The following is a 15,338-nucleotide window of genomic DNA, read 5'->3' on the forward strand; positions in this document are numbered from 1 at the left end:
AACTCTTAGTGTAACATGTGTGTGGTATTCTGCAGAGCTGGGGTTCTATAAGAACACCAGTTCAGTCTAGTCACTGGTGGAAGTTGTTGGCTGCTCACAAAGAAAGAAACCTGTAGAGGCAGATGGTGTTCCTGAGAGAGAAGGGGCTTCTGTTGGACCCTCTTTTAAGTAGCTGTTCTCTGTCTCTGTCATTAATTTACATTGTGCCTGGGTGGTGGTGGTGGAAAGCTGGTAACTTCCGCCAACATAGCACTGCACTCTGGTCTTAATCACAGCTTGGGCACTGAGAATTATGTAATACATTTTCATTACTAAATCTACACAATTAATTTGAACCCCAACACACTGATATGTCAAGTATTACCACCTGAGTTTGATATGCAGGAAATGAAGTAAAATGGACTGAGTTATTCATCATCATACTAAAAATGACAGAGTAAAAGAACAATAACAAAGTTTTTTCAGAACATCTAGTCTTTTACAAAAGATAAACTGAATCCATTTTGTGATTGAAAACTTATGGCATAGATTCACATACATATATAGAGAACATATTTTAAATTATATTTTAATATTTTCTCAGAAATATTTGCACATTACTAATGAGACATATGTGTAAAAACTTTCTTGGAAGCATTTTTATATCTTCTTTTGTGCTCCCAGCGGTCAATACTCAAATCACTGAATTATTTTTGGTTTTAATTCATCCTATTCTAAATAATAGTTTTGTTCTGTTGAACTTTGGATATTAATAATATTTCAATATATTGAGGATTCAGCTACTTCTTCTTTTCCCCAGTTCCTCTGCAAAACATACTGCTTATTATTCTTTTTAGTATTCTTAACTTTTGATATTAATCACATATCACATGTACTTCTTATTCTATCATCTATAGATACTATATATTGACTTCTATTATGTAAGATGATGATATTACTAGAACTTAGGAAAATTGTACACCTACTAGTTACTATCACAGAACTCTGCTCAACATGCACACATGCATATATATATATATATATATATATATATATATATATGTATATGTAAACACACACACATACATGAGAACCCTATTAGATAACCATAAGAGAAAGTAACAGTGAGAAATAATAAGAACACTTTTAATTAGGCTGATTTTCCGATTTTGCCATATATAAACCACAGACACATTTCTGATGTTTGAAACTGATTTGCAAAACAATCATGACTCTATCATTATTATGTTGAAACATCTTCAGCTACCATACTCCATCAGAACAATAAATGGGATTTAAATTAAGAGCTGTTCCCAAAGACTCCTATTTTTGTCTCTATTTCCATGTTTCTGAACAGTTCCGTTGAACAGTTCTTTGTATATTAAAAACTATGCTATCAAAATATAATGCCAATTTAAGACACAACAATTATTTATATTAGCATTACTGGGTAGAAAAAAAATAAGATGTGGTAAATTAATCTTCGTGCAGTAAAGTACTTCCTAAAATAGGTTTTCAGCATGCATGGTAATGAGCTATTGCTATCTCTACTGAACAGACATCTTAAAGTAACTATGTCCAAAGTTGTTTAAAATCCATTCCTGAACATTTCAGTTTCAGCAATGCAAGGAAGACTTATTTCTCACTTATACACTGAGCAACACAAGCCTTGTTGTTATTTTTTTTCAAATTCTTTGCTTAATGTAGGAACTCATGAATCAGCTGTGACTTTTACATGCCTCACTCTGACCTTCCCACTGCTAATCACAATAACACTTGTCTCTTGAGGATCAGTCAGCTTTCATAGAGGCAGCAGCCTTCAGATTAATCTCATATTATTAATTTTACAAGTTAAAAAGACAAGGCAGACAGGCATGATGGCTTTCATTGCTACTTGCTCCCCTAAAGTTATTTCCTATGGACAACAAACAAATTTCCAATTTGGTGAGGCTATAAATGTGCAGGCTTCATAAAATTAATTTAAATGGATGTGACTGTGAGTTTGGGATTATAAAGATTAGGGGAGATGCCTGTCGTTGTAATTGCCTGCTCAGTTCCCCTGTCACTCAAGAGTGTCACAGCTGCATTAAAAACTCTCATCATAATCTAATTCTCAGATCAAATTCCCATCTTCAATATATCCTTTAATAAGGCTTCCAGTCTCCATCTTTTAGCCTTAATTATCACTCCCTGTCTCCCTTGACAACCAAATTAAAAGGTACATGCTACAACCCATAATGATTATCATCATCATAATAATAGTTTAAAAATCACAAAGTACTCTAACCACAAATCCAGACTAACCTTGTCAAGGTTGGCTATCTTCTGATAACTAGATTTTCTATGGATAGCTTCAGCCCTAGAAGATAAGAAATCCAATTATATAATCTTTTATTGATTTCTTTTTCTTAACTCCCTTCCTTACTATTATGTGCAATTTACCTGTGTAGTTTTTAGATTGTTAGAGCTGGAAGTGGAAAATTTACAAAGATTCACCTGAAGGAGAATGATTTAACTCTTGATTGAATACAGGTAGTATCTGTTGAAAAAGCCATCATAGTTAGTGTGGTGAGAACACTTGATTCCACACAGAGCCATCTGGTTCTATGTCCAGACTGCAGCTTATTTTGTGACTTTGTAAAGGTCATATGACATCAAGAATGTCTTTATCTGTGAATATGAACAGTTTAAATATGGCAACTTTACAGATATTTTTAATTATTCTTTTGGAGCTGCATCACAGCAAAAATAGACAAACTCTGTTATTAATTTGTAGTTTTCCACCATCATTGTGGGGCAGCTATGTTAGGCTTGCTCGCTGGTTTACCATCTGCAAGCACTTTGCCTGATTGGTATGTGAGCACATTGCAGCACCACGAGTGTATGCTCTATATAAGGCTATGGGTGCTTGCAGATTGCCTGCCCACCGCTATGATAGGCCATTCTTGCTGTTTGTTTGCCTGAGAAGCTGTTTTCCCCGGCCTTTGTGTTTGTCCGCCATTGTTAGTTTTTATTAAAGACTGACCTCGGCCACCAGCATCACCTCTGGCGTAGTGGGCAGAATTTGGAGCAGATTGATATGGAGCTATGACACCCTTGAGGGGTGAAATAGAGGAGTGGCTGTTACTGGTGGCTCTCCTATTGGAGACTGTGGGCTGGGTGTTTGTTACAGTCTGCAAGAAGAAACCAGGAGCTCTGTGTGAGAAGCAGAGCGAGGTCGAAAGGTCCAGGATGAGCTGCATACTGATCAGCAATGACTGTGTGAACTGGAGTGAGCACTGGAGAAGGAGGCTGAACAGGTTGGAGAGCTGCAGAGCACCAACAGCACCTGGAACTGGAGCGATCTACAGGTGCGTGAGTTATTGTTTGCCCTGGAAGTTGAACGTTGGCAGCGGAAGTTGTTAGAGAAACAACTGCGGGTTCAACTTCAGGCTGAGAGCTGGCAGCCATAGGAGCCGAAGATGGAGCTGTGCCAGCAGAGGGGCTCTGAGTTGACAGGAGCAAGCATTTCCAGTTCCTCTTCTGAGGATGAGGAGGCACGGGCTGAAGCTGCCATCCGCGCACTCAGAGCTTGGTCAGGGGTTGTCCAGAAGGTAAAAACCCAGCAACAAAGAGTACCTACTGAGGTAGGTTTGCTGTGGTTGTGGGACATAGGGGTGGATGGCATCATTCTCTCTGGAGCAGAGAAGGAGAGGTTGACCACTGCTGCCACACGCTCCTCCTTGGGGCAGCATCTTCAGAGCTGCCAAGACAGCAAGGATGAGGGGGGAGGCCTGAGGCCCTATGTGAACCTAGTTGCCTGTAATGGACCTTTACCTTAGTGATTTGCAGACAGCTGTGCTATCGTGGACTGATCTTGGACTGCAACTATGAGAGACTCTGTTGGGGGGTGGGGGGCATGGGCACAGCACCTGTGGAGGCTCTCCTGCATCAGAAAGCAGCTCTCACCCAGTTGCAGAGATGCACCAAGGATACTTTTGGTTTCAATGGACATGGCCCTGGACTGTACAGGTCCCCCACCTATGATGAGTGGCCTTGTTGGCACCGTGGGATGAGGATTTGGAGGAGGGCCTTCATTTAACTCCCTGGGAAGAGTGCTCAGGGAGACATTGTGAAGGGCACCTTTATAACTGTCATTTTTAGAATGTATATTAATATACCTATTGTGAGGCCAGCAACCCTAAAGGGGTGGAATGTGGGGCAGCTATTAACATTTGCTCACTGGTTTAACGTCTGCAAACCCTTTGTCTGATTGGCACATGAGTGCATGGCAGTGCCATGTGTGTATGCCCTATATAAGACTATAGGTGCTTGCACTCAGGGGGATTTGCGAATGGGATTTGCGAATGGCGATTGCCTGCCCGCCACTATGAGAGGCCATTTTTGCTGTTTGTTTGCCTGAGAGGCAGTTTCCCCTGCCTGTGTGCTTGCCCGCCATTTTGAGGCTTGATTAAATGGAGTGGCCCAACCCTTTCTGCCTTTGCAGTTTTTCTACCATCTGCCCCAATCCAATATGAACCTGCCTGGCCTCGCCCACCAGCATTACAATGATTATACATTTTCTACTATGCTGTTTCTAATATTTTGTTTTCAAGAAATAGCTATAATCTTTGTATCTTTGCTCATGAATTCCCTTTCATGAGCTTTCAAATTTCATTTTTATTCTCCTTGATCAGCCTTGCGATTAACCTTGGGTTCTTAAAATTGGGACCTTTCTCGATTGCTTGATTCTATCTTTCTATAGCCCCATGTCTCTTCCCTGACCAATACTGTTTTCCATTAACTTCCATGTTTGCTGGTAGGTGGTGGTTACTGGTTTTGTTGACTGTTTTTTTTCTTTGCTTGTAGTGGGCTGTGGCTGTTAGTGGATGATTGATGGTGCTTAGTGGTTGGTGGTGGTTGGTAGTTGTCAGTGATATTAAGTGGTTAATGTTGACAGAGGTACTGGTTGATGGTGATGGTAGTACTTAGTGAATGTTGGTAGTTCTCAGTAGTTGTGATAGTTGTGGTGGTTGTTGAAGGTGGTGGGGAAATTATTGACAATGCTGTTACTGAGGCACATTTGAGGCCTTTGTCTACTCATGTGATAGGCTTGACTAAAACCATGTTTCCTTTTACTACATGGCTTTTCTGTTTTTATTTCTCTCCATTTCCTCCTTAATTTATCCCTCCACTATTTATCTTGCCTATGAACTCTAAGACAGTTATATAGAAACAGAATCTGTACTTCTGTAGGAGTCAATCAAAACCTAATGTATAGCAAAGCATCCAGCCTCAGTGAGTGGAAATGTCTGGGGAAATATGTCTAAAATATTTTTCAGGGCCCTGGCCGGTTGGCTCAGTGGTAGAGCATCAGCCTGGCGTGCGGGATTCCCAAGTTCGATTCCCGGCCAGGGCACATAGGAGAAGTGCCCATCTGCTGCTCCATCCCTCCCCCTCTCCTTCCTCTCTGTCTCTCTCTTCCTCTCCCACAGCCGAGGCTCCATTGGAGCAAAGATGGTCCGGGCACTGGGGATGGCTCCTTGGCCTCTGCCCCAGGTGCTAGAGTGGCTCTGGTCATGACAGAGCCACGCCCCGGAGGGGCAGAGAATCGCCCCTTGGTGGGCAGAGCATCACCCCCTGGTGGGCGTGCTGGGTGGATCCCGGTTGGGTGCATGCGGGAGTCTGTCTGACTGCCTCCCTGTTTCCAGCTTCAGAAAAATACAAAAAACATAAAATAAAAAAAAATAAAATATTTTCAGGTTCTTACAGGGCTTTGCAAATCAAAGACCTACTCATTACCTAAGAACAGCTACGGGGCTGGCTTTCTCCACTAGTTGTAAAGTAAGGCAGTTTATTTTTATAATTCTTTGGGATATCTGTAATCTCCTATATCCATCTATGTGTGGCCATGCTGATGCTTGACTAAATTTCGCATTTTAGTGCAGATATTGATTATTAAAAAGGTAGAGTTAGAGCAGAGCCTCTAAAGCTGGGAAGGGTGTTTCCAGAGCCACTCTGTCAGAAAGCTAACAGGTAGGTAAACATAATTCAATGGAGGTGTACTTATTTATCTAGAAAAGATTTATGATGAATGGGAGAGAATTTAGCTTAGTACCAAGATAAGAAATACAAACCAAATTGTGCTGTCAAATATTATTAGGGTGGGCCACAGTAATGATTGTATAAGCAAAGATCATTTAAATAGTTCACCTGACACAGCAGTCGATTTGGAATAAAAAATAGCAATGTAATTGTTGATGGCAGCTGTAGAAGTCAAGGACAGCTGAAGCAAATATATAAGGCAGTGTTTTTGCAGATAAGGGCAGCCAGCAAGAAGGCCCAAAGTCTAAACCTGGGAGCCTTTAATTACTGAGATATCAGTATTGATTGGGATAACAACCGTGCAGAAATGAAGGCCACAGAGCGGATTGTGCGAGAAGGGCAGGATTGTTTTTTTAAGCAGTTTATTGAACTATCTACATGCTCTCAGGCGATTCTGGCTCTAATCCTAGGAAATTGGAGGAACCTTGGGGGAGTAGAAATGCAATGAGACCTTGACTGATGAGAGGCTTCCCTTAGATAGAGATGATTTATGGTGAGAAAACACAAACACCAGCCAGGTCAGGAAGTGTCAAAAAAGATTAAAAGTTAAAGGAGCACTCACAAGTTACTGATTGGGAAACAATTTGAAAGGAATGGGACATTTAAAAATAGTCCTGTAATGAGACTTGAGACATTACAGACATAATTCTGTAGTAAGTGACAAGGCATGCCATGCATGAACAGTGAGAATAGCTCCTACGTGCTAGCCATCTACCTAAGACTGCTCCATATTTAGAGACATTTATACCTCACATCATTTAATCTCCTTATTGGTTTGAATATTATGTTCTTTTCTTTAATTGAATGTATTGGGGTGACACTGATTAACAAAATTATACAGGTTTCAGGTGCCCAATTCTTCAACACATCTCTGTACACCATATTGTGTGTTCACCAACTCCCCCTTCTCCGTTCACCACCATCTATCATCCCTATAGGCTCCTCCACCTTGCACCCACCCCCTCCCCGGCAATCACCATACTGTTGTTTGTATCCATGAGGTTTTATTCTTTTTCTTTTTTGCTCAGTCCCTCCAACTCCCCTACACAGCCTACCCCCCGACAGCTGTCTATAAACCTAAGTGATAAAGGTAACTTACGATCAGCAAGAATAACAAACTTTCTCATAGCCAAGATAAGCCAGCCTATGTTGATTTTTAAAGCCCAAATTCACATCATATTTATTTATAAAATGAAAACTAGTAAAAATTTATTTACCTCAAATGCTGACTAATGAGCTTATAAAATTTTAGTGACTCAAGAAGTTTGTTAATACTTTCTCATGAACCTTACTGACAATGTCCTTTGTGACAAAATACAGTTGTTGATTAAGACAATGACTGATGATTCTGAGCTACATGAATTCTTCTTTCAAGTGGCTCTCAAAATGTTAAAAGTAAAAAATTACTTTTCATCAGAAGAATGATTATAGTAATTTATTTTTCAAAGCTTTTAAACAATTTTTAAAGCAGTTTCCCCTGTTCTTAATCAGCTACTGGCTATAGCAACTTAAGTTCTTAGTTCCTGTTTTTCTTATCTTTCTCAATTCCATCTGTTTTCTTATAACTTCCATAATATTTAAAAAGTGGATTGGTGGGCCCTGGCCTGTGGTTCAGTGGTAGAGCATTGGCCCAGTGTGTGAATGTCCCAAATTCGATTCCCAGTCAGGGCACACAGGAAGTGATCATATGCTTTTCCACCCACCTCCATCCCCTTCTTCCCCCCTTCTATTTCTCTCTCTCTTCCTCTCCCACAGCCATGGCTTGATTGGTTCGAATGTATCAGCCCCAGGCACTGAGGTTGGCTCCATGGAGCCTCCACCTCAGGTATTAAAATGGCTCTGTTGCAAGCATGGCTCCAAATGGGCAGAGTGTCAACCCTACACGGAGGTTGCCTGGTGGATCCCAGTCAGGTTATATGCGGGAGTCTGTTTCTCTATCTCCCCTATTCTCATTTGGAAAAGGACAAAAAGGGGGGATTGGTGGGAAAAGTGATGAGGCCTTGTACAAACGTTTTAGATTTTTAGATGATATAGTTATTAGAGTTTAAGCAACTGGATCAAATAAAAATTCTCACTTTATAATTCAAATGGTAGGATTTGCATCTTCCTCATGCTTAGATCTGTGTATATAAGAATGAAATCAATGTCATAAATGGTGGAGAACAGGACATCTGGAACCACATCTGCTGGATATCATTCTGAACTTTACTATATTCTCGTTGGGTTGACTTGGAAGCTCCATAACATTGCCATACTTCACACTTTCCACATCTGTGAAATGTGATTATAATTATCTTACAGCACAGCATCAAGAAATCAGTAAGCTAATGTTTGTAAAGAGCTTAGGAGTTGGCTTTCATTATATGAAATAAAATACAAGTCTTTAATAACTAAATAAGAAGACACATTGATACTTTTTCTAAGTCAATATCAAAAATAGCTCAGCTCCCAGAATAATCACTTAATTAATTTGCACTCATCTCTTTAAAACAAAACATGGAATTTGTTTTTTTGGTTTTTTTGATTATGGAGAAGGTGATTAGAATTAGGAGCTCAGAGATTTGGGGACTGTTCAAATTTAGCAACTAATAATCTTGCATCAATTTTTTATGCTCAGGTAACTCATTCATTTATAATAAACACTGTGTATTGCAAAGCCCCATATATAAACCATGCTTTTCTCTGTCTGTCTACCCCTGTAAAAGTAAGAAAATACTCTGTTCTGTGTATATTTTATAATTACTCAGAGAAGGTTAAATCTATTTTTGAAATTTTAAATTATGAATGAAAATAAATTGTTTTTACTAAATGCCAACATAAACTTAAAGGCATTACAAATAACTTCTTAGTATTTGTTATTACACCTACTGAAAAAATACAAGCTTGTACTCCCTACATACAAATACATTATTTGATTCAGACCAGAGATAAATTCTCTACGATTGCAAGCTTGAATGATCCTCTGGAAGTTGACATATTCCTGGTTTTGAAAATATTTTTATTGACTTTGGGTCCTAGAAGAAGAGGGTCAGAATTATTGGAATGCTAGAGAAAATAATTTGTCCTGAGATTACATAGAGCTTCCAGGCCATTCTGGAAGGATCAGCATATTAGAATTATAAAACCTCACTTCCATCTTCCAGAAATTTACCTTTACTAGTTTGGGGCTAGGAACTGAGGGGTCCATTTTTTAGGAAACCTGAACATGACTACTATGAAGCTAATGAAGCTTAAACTTTAGGGACCTCTTTTACATCAGCCATTTTCAAGGCCCTGGGAAGTGCTTCAGCAATATGCACACTGATCAAATATTTTTTGAAATTTATAAAAGTAAAATGTGTTGACTCTTATTCAAGACTGATATATAAGCACTGTTTGTTTGAATGGGACTTCTCTGATATCATTTTCCTTATGTGGAGGCTTCAGAGGGGTAGGAAGACAAGCCAAGGACTTACCATCAGACTTTCCTGCAATACCCATAGATTGGAATGAACTCCTCTTGTCCTGAGGTCCCCAAAATACCGTGAGGTACTTGGGCCTGCAAGAAGTTACCTTCTTTACTCACCTGGCAAGGGTGTTGGGAACTGTGCTGGTAAGGCACAAGACTGATTTTTTTCAAGGGGCTTTATTGGCTCTGTAAAGTCAACTGTAGTGCCTTAATGCAGTCTGAGTCCATGAACGTCTAACTTAAATATAACATTCCAGTCAAGGCTTTGGGAATAAACTAATGTTTCCAATTATGTCCTGTTACAAAGAAATCAGATTTATATTGAATTTATGTAAGTGTACTGCCATGAAAATAAGACTACTCATATTTCCCTTATGTAGGTACTTTGAAGGGGCATGGCCCTTTGAGGATTTACTTGGCAGAACTTGATTTGGTGAAGAATGCAGTTTGGTTTTAGTGGGACAGGGATCTGTCACCTATGAACAGTCATGTCTGCACAGAATTTGGTCACAGGAAAGCTTCCTGATGTGGAATGGTTGCTGGAATCACTCCCACTGCCTGTTTCCCTCTTTGCCGACTTACTAAGGAAAGGACCAGGGCTAACCTGTTATAGGTGTCTGTCCTGCAGTGGAACAGGCAAAGATACGTCACAAAGGAGACACAGGTTTGAAATGTAGAGAGACAGAATCTAGTTTATGGAGGTCATGTTCAAATCGTATGGCTTATAAAACAGACACTTAAAATTTTCTTCTTTATGAAGTTAATAACAGTCTAGAAATATTTTCAAAGCATTACAATATAATATTTATAAGATCTCAAAACACTTTTAAAAATATTAATAATGAAAAATTAAACTTTAATCAACCAAGTTAGAAAAAGGAGTTTCCTATTCACAATGTAAAAAATTTTATTGAAGATAGAGTTGAAAAAGTATGCAACCAAAATCAGAGAAAAGGTGTTCGAGACATGATGATTAATACATTGTGGGTTTTTTTTAATGATTTTGGGATTTTTAAGGTATGCAGTATGATTTTATTCATAACTATTTTCTTAAATAATTTTAAGCATATAATGTATGATATTTTGAAGAACTGACTACAGAACAAAAGTTGAAAAACAATGGCCTACATAGCCTATCTGGCCTGCTGTCTGCATGAGCGAACAGTTTTGGAACAGCACTGCATCATTCATTTAGGTATTATTCATAACTGCTTTCTCACCAGAAGGACAGGGTTGGGAAATTGAGGCAGAGATGACCACAGGGCCATTAATACCTCACTTAGCCTTCTGCAGAACGTTTTCTGATCCCTGTGATAGAATGTGACCTGGTCAATACATACATATAAGTGCTCAGTTCTGGAAGGGTCTGCTATTACTGTTTAAAATAACAATATTTAAAATAAACATTTTAAATAACCATGCCTCATTATACTTTACATTTCTTTAAAGTGAAAGAAAAACAAAAAAGCAAATACTGAAACACATATTTTGGGGAAATGAGTTGATTTTTTTTTTTTTTTTTTTGGTAGCAGAGACGGAGAGGGTCAGATAGAGGAACAGATAGGGACAGACAGACAGGAAGGGAGAGAGACGAGAAACATCAATTCTTTGTTGCGGTTCCTTAGTTGTTCATTGATTGATTTCTCATATGCCTTGACTAGGGGGGCTACAGCAGACCAAGTGACCCCTCACTCAAGCCAGCGACCTTGGGCTCAAGCTGGTGAGCCTTACTCAAACCTGATGAGCCCGCGCTCAAGCTGGTGACCTTGGGGTCTCAAACCTGGGTCCTCTGCATCCTAGTCCGACATTCTATCCACTGTGCCACCGCCTGGTCAGGCATGAGTTGATTTTTATAGCAAAATATTACTTATTTTTATCAGTTTAACTTATATCTTTAGGTTCCTGTCACCTTTAAGGTAATCTCCTATTAATATTAAAATGACTTCATATGATTGCTAATCTATACAGACATAAATGAAGAGCTTTAACATTAACACAGTCATAGTAGGAAACTCCTACTGACATCAATGGATAGATCATCCAGGCAGAAAATCAGCAAGAAAACAATGGCCTTAATGACACACTAGACAAGATTTATTTTTAAAATATTTCACCTAACAGAAGTAATTGAGGTCCAGCTCTATGCAAAACAAGGATAAATTTTTTAAAGTATAGTCTAGAATAAAAAATAACATTTTCAGAAGACTACATATAGCATAATGCCATTTTATATGAGATCAAAGGTACAACCAAAGAGTATAATGTTTAGCCATGTATACTTGATAAAACTAAAAAGGAACAAAAGAAGAAACAGAATCAGGAGCGTGCTTTCCCTCCAGGTCAGTCAGACCAATGGGTTTTGGAGAAAGCACACAAATAACTTAATGATATTGCTATGTTATTTCATAATTTGTATGGGGAGTACATAAGTTTTATTTATATCATCATGCTGCATAGTGTGCATATAGTTTATATTTTCATAAATGCATTAATCATTACGTATTACATACTTACAAAATAAATCCCACTGTATCAATAATAAAGCCAAGGAACTGCATTATTTTTTATCACCTTAATGTAAAAAATTCTTAGAGAAAATTAAGTTTAACAGATATAACATGTTTTAGAGTATAACTAGGAGATGGAAGTGATCCCACCTGTATGTTCATTAAAAAATAATGTTCTCAAGTATTAGTCCTGATATAAATGATGTGAAAGGTCAAGTTGCTAAGAAATGCTCTCCTTATAAAAGGAAAGTCTTCAAAGTGAACTAATCAAGGCTTCTCGAATTATGACAGGGATTGAGACTTTGACATAAATATGTTTTGACAGTAGTCAAGGGATTCATTTAAGAGCCTATGATTAAATCAACTAATAGCAAAAAATGAGTCACAACCCCAAATAATTTCACACAAGGTGACACAAGTAAATAAAAATGTAGAGCAAGCCGCTAAGAGAAAGAAACAATGAATATGTTGCAAAATATCTAAATTTGATTCTGAAATCATTCAGTTAATAAAGTAAAATAACCCTAGAGCTTCAGAAAATTCCATATGTACTTATGTAGAATTTTTAGCTTTATAATCCTGAAGCTCACTGTGCAAGCATAACCATAGGAAGGTAGAGAAATTTTTCAATAGTTTGCAGTGCTGGATAGCACAGAATGCAAAGTGCTTACCAAAACGCCACTACAATAATCAGTCATGTTTCAAAATAACTACAAAATCAGCTTAAGGATCTGCTAGAACTGTTTTGCATATAAAAATACCTTATAATTTGTTTAGGCATAATTAGAAACTACATTAGACATGTTTGGGAAAACTACAAAACTCCACATAAGAACTGAAAAATTTTAAAGCATTTTGAAATTTTACAATTCTCCCTGAAAGAAAATAGTTTAAGATTTCTTAATAGGATTTTTAAAGTTTATAACTACTCAAACATACTTCTCTTTTACAGCATTTTAGTTACCAGCCTTCAAAGAGAATGATGGTAAGAATATCTGCTAACTAACATAAAGGAATGGTATCCCATTTGAAACATGCACACACATTTAAATGCATTAATATTTATACATGGATGTGAGTACACATAATATGTATCTGTGTATGTATGAGCACACACACAAAGTCCCATCTATAGAGCACACTCAACACAGGTACTACTACACTTTAATACTTAATGCTTTGAATATGCAACTTACCATATTTTATTAAGTAAAGGACAATTCTGGGTTAAGACAGTAGAAACAGCTTTCCTGTTTCTAAAAGATCTCTTTCCAAATCACTAGATTTAAAACCATTTGAAGTAAAAATATAAACCCACAAAGAAGAAACAACAAGTAAGACAATATTAACCCTTTGAGTAGTATGAACGTTCATGTACATCCTCCTGCCTCCTGACCATTCAGAATACCATTGTACATGTACATCTTTAAACTTTAAGGTGGTGGAGTTTGTAAAAGAGAGGAAATCACCCAAAGGAAGCCAACCATCGTCAGTAGGTGACAGCCTTCGTCTTTCAGGGCGTCACTTCCCAAAGCCAGTCCCTGCAATAGCCTCAAAGGATAAGCCACAAAGAAAATGCTTCGTATGTCAGCACACTACAAGAAGGGAGCATGAACGGGGGACACAAGGGTGATGAGCATTGAACGTAACAAACCACTTTGCCTGCATCCATGTTTTGAGGAATACCACAGTTCAAAAAATTTTTAAATGTAAAGAATAAAAATACCTATAAATTGTCCTAAGAATATCATCATATGTGAGTTACATATTTAATATTCTGCTAATATTGATACTCCTTTATTTAAAGATGGGAGGTACATGAGAATTGCATGAGATAAAAATTTTTATTTTGAAAATGTTTAAGGCAACATTAAAAAAAGGCAAATATATGTTCTTGTTTCCATAAATTGGTTATAAAGCAAACATGATTTGAAGTTAATAAATCTGTAACTGGAACTAATTTTATTTTTTAAAAAAACTCACTCCCAGGGGTCAGTGAGTATAAAAAAAAACTCACTACTCAAAGGGTTACAACTGGAAAGATGATGGACAAGTAGAAACCCATACAACAGACTCAAAGAGGCACCATAAGCCCATGGTGAGGAAAGAAAATCAAAATCATATTTGAACAGATTGAAGGGTGGGTGGTGCCAGACATCTGGTCAAACATGAATCCCAGTGTATCTGTGAGGATGTTTCTGGATAAAGCAAACATTTGTTTCAGTAGACTGAGTATCTGATTGCTCTCAACAGTGTGAGTGGGCTTCATCCAATCTGATGAAGGACCGAATAAAACAAATAATAAAAAAAAAAGATCCACCCTGGGTAGGGGGAATTCCTCATGCCTGGCTGACTTTAAATTGATATACATATCCTATTGGTCATGATTCTCTGGAGGACCCTGACCAATCCAAGCGCATAAAATCTTGGGAAACAATTTGATCCTTACATTGTTTTCCTCATCTCCTTCCAAATTCACTCAAATTTATAGGTTTATTCTTTGGGAGGGTAACAAAGATTCTCAGAATTTAAAAATACCTATCATTTAAAATGTGACTATCATTCTACAAACAAATAGATCTACCTCATTCACTAGAGATTGATCTCAGTTGTCTTTTCAAACTTGGCTCCCCAAACACTGTTAGATGCATCCCTACCTTTCATAAAGGGAGTAGTTGATTCTTTATGAAGAACCTGAACCATCTAAGAAGAAATATATGAAATATGACAGTGTGTGTTTCACAAGGAACTGTGGTTCCCAGCAGACCACCTTATTTATAAACTCAAAATTGTCAAATCCTGTATTTTTCTCAGAATTTCCAAATGGCATTTTCATTGTTCATTAATAAGTAAATAATTATAGGTATCCTAATAGCCAATAAAAATCTATGACGTGAAATATAAAGTTTTTTTAAGGAAATCAGAAAAGTAAATAACAGATAAACTACAAAAGAATAAAATAATTTAAACATACTATTATTTAGATATTCAGAGTGATAAGAGAAATTACTGTATACTTGAGATAAGAACAGGATGCTTCTCATAAAAATATTCTGATAAAAATCTTTTGATAATTGAACATTTAGAAGTTATAATAAACTTCAATAGAAAAGGTGGAAAACATAAAACTCATCTGAAATGTAGACAATATATATATAGTACCAACATAAAGAGGGGGAACAAAAGAACTAATTCTAGAAATTCAACTTTGTATAATTCTAAGAGTTTCAGAAGGAAAAACAGAAATATAAAGGGGAAGGAATATGGTAAACAACCCAAAACTAAGGAAGAATCTCAACAATAAAGCTATGGTACTTTAC

Source organism: Saccopteryx bilineata, chromosome 5 (genome assembly GCF_036850765.1).
Source record: "Saccopteryx bilineata isolate mSacBil1 chromosome 5, mSacBil1_pri_phased_curated, whole genome shotgun sequence".
Lineage (NCBI taxonomy): Eukaryota > Metazoa > Chordata > Mammalia > Chiroptera > Emballonuridae > Saccopteryx > Saccopteryx bilineata.